We start from the raw sequence: 6,126 nt of genomic DNA on the forward strand, positions 1-6,126 counted from the left end.
TAATCTGAGGATACGGATTCCGCCTTGCTGATTGTTGATTAACAGGAGCCACAGGCACTGAATTCACAAAAGGAGTCACTGACGCCACTTGTTGAGATTGATTCCTGAATCGACTATTCCTCCCATGAGAAACAGCATTAGCATCTGATTCTTTCTTCTTCTGAAATGAAGAACCATACTTCTTCGCACCACCAGACGAATTGTCATTTCGAACCAAACGACCCTCTCGCACAGCTTCCTCCAATCTGACACCCATAACCACCATTTCAGTGAAGTCTACAGGAGCACTTGCAATCATCTTCTCATAATAAAACGGACCAAGAGTCTTCAGAAAAATCTTAGTCATCTCTTTTTCTTCCATCGGAGGAATCACTTGGGCGGCAACCTCACGCCATCTCTGAGCATATTCCTTGAAGGATTCTTTCTCTTTCTGCATCATAGCTCGCAATTGATCCCTATCAGGAGCCATGTCCACATTATATTTGTATTTCTTCACAAACGCTTCAGCCAAGTCATTGAAAGTGCGAATATGGGTGCTATCAAGGCCCATATACCACTTAGAAGCAGCTCCAGTCAAACTGTCTTGGAAATAATGGATCAACAGACGTTGATCATCAGTGTGAGTGGACATCTTCCTTATATACATCACCAGGTGCGCCTGAGGACAGGAGTTTCCTTTGTACTTCTCAAATTCAGGCAGCTTGAACTTAGCAGGTACTTTCACATTGGGAACAAGGCAAAGATCATGCACATTCTTTCCAAACAGTTCTTTCCCACGCAAGGCTTTCATCTCTTTTTGCAGTTCTTCAAACTGATCTTGGAAACCATCCATTCTGTCATGAATTTCACTTGGAGCAGCATCATAAATGGGCTCTGGGACAAAAGGACCAGTATGAACAATAGGAGATGTGTTGACCATAACAGGAGTCAACGGACGAGTCATCTCAGGAACAGACAAATAACCTTCAGGCATGCCCCAGAGATATCCATTAGGCATTCGTTGCTGAGTAGCACCAACAGGAATAGCAGGAATGGTTGTAGCAGCAATTTCAGAAATCAAAGTGGTCTGACCCTGAGCTTGGGCATTGGGCGTAGGAACTTGATTCTGATTCTGATTCTGAGCAGCCATCAATGTCTCAACCAGAGCAGTGAGACGATCCACACCAGATCTCAAAGTAACAACCTCTTCACGCAGCTCACGATTCTCTTGTTCAAGACCTTCCATCTTCTTCTTGCAGTTAGCTCGAGTATTATACCGGTGAGACAGCTTGATTCTGTATGAAGAACACTGAATAAGACCTCGGGAATACTTTCGGAAGCAGGACCAAAATGCAGAATGATGCATGAAATGCAATGCAAATGTTTTTTATTAGTTTTCAAGGAACTTTTAAGACATTAATTGTAAACATTAGCGAAAAACATAAAACATAACAATATTCTTTCATTAGTCATGGAAAAGTATACAAAAGGATTCAAAGATCCAAAATTACAAAACAAAGGAAAAAGCTAAAAACTAGAAGGGAACACTTCTGATGAAGATCCAACTCCTCTCTGCAGCTTCCTACGGAGCTTCTCCAATTCATCTTCATAAAAGGCTTTCAAATGAGCATTCTCGACCAGCAGCTTATCAACAACTTCTTTCCATGCAACTGAATCTTCTTGTGGTCTCTTTCGCTTTTCACCATGTTGTTGAAGCAACTCTTCTTGATGACGAATCTGATCTTCCTTTTCCATCAACCAACCATCTTGGATATCAAGCATTTCATCTTTTTCTTTCAAGTGTATCTTCAACTCTTTGTTCTCAGACTCCAAAGCATCTCTTTCCGCTCTCAACTTAGCCACGAGCTCTAGATGTTCTTCACTACTTTCAACAGGAGTAGTGAGAGACAATGGTGGAGTAACGAGTAGAGAAGGCTCCTCGAGTAAATAAGGCATCTGAAAAGTATGAGCTCTAGCTTGAACCCAATCAGTGTAGTCTTTGAGAGCAACACATTGTTTCGTTCCCAAATGTCTCTTCCTATCAACATGGTGCCAAGCACGCACAAACCGATTTCTCATATCCGAATTTCCATCTTGATTAAGATAGAAGATTCCTGACACAAGGATGATAGCAGGTCGCTCCTTCATGGGGTAGCAAAATTGACGTCTTGCAAGAATGGGGTTGTAGGTAATTCCTCCTTGTATACCAAGAAGAGGTACATTAGGGAATTCTCCACAACGATCAATAATCTCACCAATGTCATAAGCAGGATTGTACCAATGGATATTCCCATTAGTAAGAGGCATGATCTTCTGAGACCATGAGAGACCATCAGGATTATTCAAGAAACTCTTAGCTTGAGGTAAGTGAGAAATAAACCACTTATAGAGCAAAGGAGTGCAACAATTGATAAGTCCACCTTTCTTATCATTCCTATGGTGAATGGAATGATAAGTATCCCCAAGCAAAGTAGGCACAGGATTCCCAATCATGAAAATCCGAATAGCATTAACATCGACAAAATGGTCAATGTTGGGAAAGAGTATCAAACCATAGATGAGCAAGGCCAGAAATGTCTCAAAAGCAATCATACTTCCTTTACTAGCCAACATAGAAGCCTTTCCAATCAAGAACTTAGAAGTCAACCCCCAAATTCCTCCTTTTTTGGTCATATTTGCTTTTACATCTGATATCTTCAAATGAAGGAGCTCTGCTATCTCATCAACCTGAGGCTCTTTCTCCAGACCACTAAACGGTATGTCATTCGTAACCGGTAAACCAATCCAATAAGAATACTCCTCCAAAGTGGGCATAAGCTGATAATCAGGAAAGGTGAAACAATGATAAACCGGGTCATAAAACTGCACAAGAGTCTCAAGAATCCCTTTTTCCACTTTAGTCTTCAAAATAGAAATCAATTTCCCATAACGGCTTTTGAAGTTGTCAAGATTAGGAACCAAAGTTGCCAGCTCTTTCAATTCCTTTGCACTTGAATTTCTGAAAGTGTACTTCTTGATGCTTCTCTTTTGATCCATGGTACCTGTGATGTTTACAAAAAATGTCTCTAAGTTCCTTGAAAACCACTTGTGAATGTTATTTTTATGAATGCATGAATACATGGTTTATGCACCAATCACAATCAAGAGCACACAAGATCACATCAAATCACACAAAAATCACACAGTCCAGGTTCAAAGGTTCAACGTCACGAGCATGGAGCCATGGGTCTACCCATCCCACAAGGAGTGATCTAAGGAATTTTGTACCTGCCAATCGGGTTCTACAAAGGTTCCCAGAGTTTTCAATCTTCTATCGGATATTACCGACACGCACAATTGCTCATGGGCGCCAATAATATGCCTAAAAAGACCTCGTCTGAGCGTAGTATCGCATGACAACAAGCTCAAATTGGTACTTGATCTTGTTTCTGCACTACATCCTAAAAAGGCTTAGATTGGTTAAAAGGGTTCTAGGCCATTCAGCTTCGACGGACACTCACTATTGAAAGTAATAGCGTTATCACGATGGTTCGTAACAACCTCTACTACCTTCCATGAGGCCTCCACTGATTGGGGTTCCACCATATGACGCTCATGGTAAGGATTGCTCCTGACATGCGACTATTGGTCTTACCACCTCCTATCTCAAGTTACTCACCAAAGTCCGGTTTAGAACTTTATCTCATCACAGAGGAACCATCGAGCACCAAAAAGAAAAAAAAAAGAAAATAAACAAACAAAGCACACAATAATATATACAAATACAAAACACACAGATAAACAAAAATAGGCTTAACACAATTAAAACTGGATCCCCAGTGAAGTCGCCATTTTTCTGTAGCGGGGAAAATCTGATATCGAAGCCATGGGACTGACTCGAATCAATATTCCGTTTTGAAATCGCCACCGCGCTTTATTTTTTTCAAAGGAAAAGGGAAAAGAACGAAAAACCCAAAGTTTTGTTTTTAAAAACAAGAAAGAGATCTCAGGTACGGGTGTTGATTATATGAGGGGAAGGTTTAAAGCACCCCTCATATCCGTGGTACTCCACGGGAACCTTTTTGAAAATCTGTGTCGTGTGTGCTAAAAAACGGTTTGTTTTATTTTCAAAATAAGCTCGGCAAAGCGTTAAGCTTTGGGCCTACATACCTCCTCGGTGCAATGGAGAAGTCAGAGCTAATGTAGTTCCGCTTTTGGGAAAAACGTTTTAAAACGAATAAACACTTTGTTGTCGTTAGAGAGAAATACTCAGCCATTGATCTTAAGCATGAGAACAAACAAGTTCTTTGCATCGCAAATGAAAGAAGGGCGCCAACTCGGATAAAATCAACGAGTATGCCAATAGCTCTCTCACGCGGAAAATATCTCGTTATTATCAATCAATTTCAAAATCGTGGGGTATAACCACTCGTTTCGACAATTAACGGTGTCTAAACTTTTGAAGAAAAGCCACTAAGGGCGAAAGATATTTTTAAGAAAAAAGGTTTTGAAAAGGTTTGCAAACATAAGAATATTTTGGAAAAAGGGAGAAGATTTTGAAAATTTAAGAATGGGAGGAGATGAAGAGGCTAACCTAATGCATAAAATAAAAGCTAAGGAAAGAAACGGTCTAACCGAATAAGAAGCCAACACTTGACATTAAGAGCCAAGGTAGTTTTCCCATCCTTTGGATTTATCAATACCAACACATTAACACTTGGGGATCCAGATGAACTTATTGTCTTAGCACCATTTTTTCATTAAGCACATTAAGATTCTGACGAAAATCGGGCAGAGTAACGGCTGTTTTCGGGTAAAATCCTTATATCAATGCCTTGGAATTAACCATCAAGGGCTTTCAAGGAAATACCTGCACACATAAACATACAACAGAACAATGCCAGACAGACAGAACAATCACAGGATAGTAATAGAATGAGTCCAAAGGTACTAGGTCCATAAGTCCGAATCTCCCAATTGCTAGGGATAGTAACTGATAGTCCAAAGAGAGCCTTATGTATTTTTTAGATTTTTGATTATTTATTAGTGTTTTAGCGAAAAAATAAAGTATGGTCCAAGTGGACAAAGATAAAATGACAGAAAGTAAATATGATGAAATGATAAAGTAAAGCGATAAAGCGAGAAATATAAAGAGCGGTATTATAAGGAGCGGTATAGTAAAGGTGCGGAAATTAAAGTTAGTTGTTAAATGTTAAAGATAACCATCTTGAAACTTGTCAAGTATGTTATCAAAGTTAGTAGGAGATCGATGGTGAGTGAATGATGTACTCGGATTTAAATTCAATGGGGTTTATCAGAAGCTTGATAAAATCATAGCAACTACACGATAAAAACCTCCACAAGTCTTAAATCAACCGCATACAATTCTCTTCCATATTTGATCTTTTTTATTCGGGACACGAAATATTGCGCTATGTTAAGCAGATCGCCAAGTGATTTATATAGAAATCACCCTACAACGAGGCCGGTCAAAACTTTATGTGCTAATGCATGCGAGAAGAACGATATGTAGATCGTTTTCCGAAAGCAATACCGCACGAAAAGAAAAATGGTGAGTGATCTAGTCTTCACCAAGAATCCATAAGAATTCTCAAGGTATTAAGACTTTCATCGATCAAAATAAAGAGAAACAAAAGATGGAACCACATCAAAGGCTCCTTTCATCCATAATTTCAATCACATAATTTTGCGGATTTGGATTCTCATCCTATCGACGCCCTAAGTCCATTGAAATTAGAGAGAAATTAGGCCTCTAACTTGTGATTCAAAGAAAATATCAAAAGAATGGAGTAGAAGATGAGTTAGAACCAAAAACAAGTCCAAAACCACAAAAATCAGCATTCTGCCCAGTGTAAATCGATTTGCACAGAGTGTAAATCGATTTGCACAACTCTGTTTTCAAAATCTGCGCAGTTTTCAGTTGTGTAAATCGATTTGCACAAGATGTAAATCGATTTGCACAACACAGTTTTCAAAAAAACAGCAAATAAAGAGAAGAAAACTTGTTTAAACATAAAACCAAACACCTTGTGATCTTGGATCAATTTGTGCACGAAAATGTATCAAGTAAGCAAGCAAATCTCATCAATATAGCACCAAAGGTGCATCAAGCATAAACAACAATGGATCACATCTTGAATTATGGAT

The sequence above is a fragment of the Vicia villosa genome, linkage group LG3, assembly GCF_029867415.1.
Source record: "Vicia villosa cultivar HV-30 ecotype Madison, WI linkage group LG3, Vvil1.0, whole genome shotgun sequence".
In the NCBI taxonomy this organism is placed as follows: Eukaryota; Viridiplantae; Streptophyta; class Magnoliopsida; order Fabales; family Fabaceae; genus Vicia; species Vicia villosa.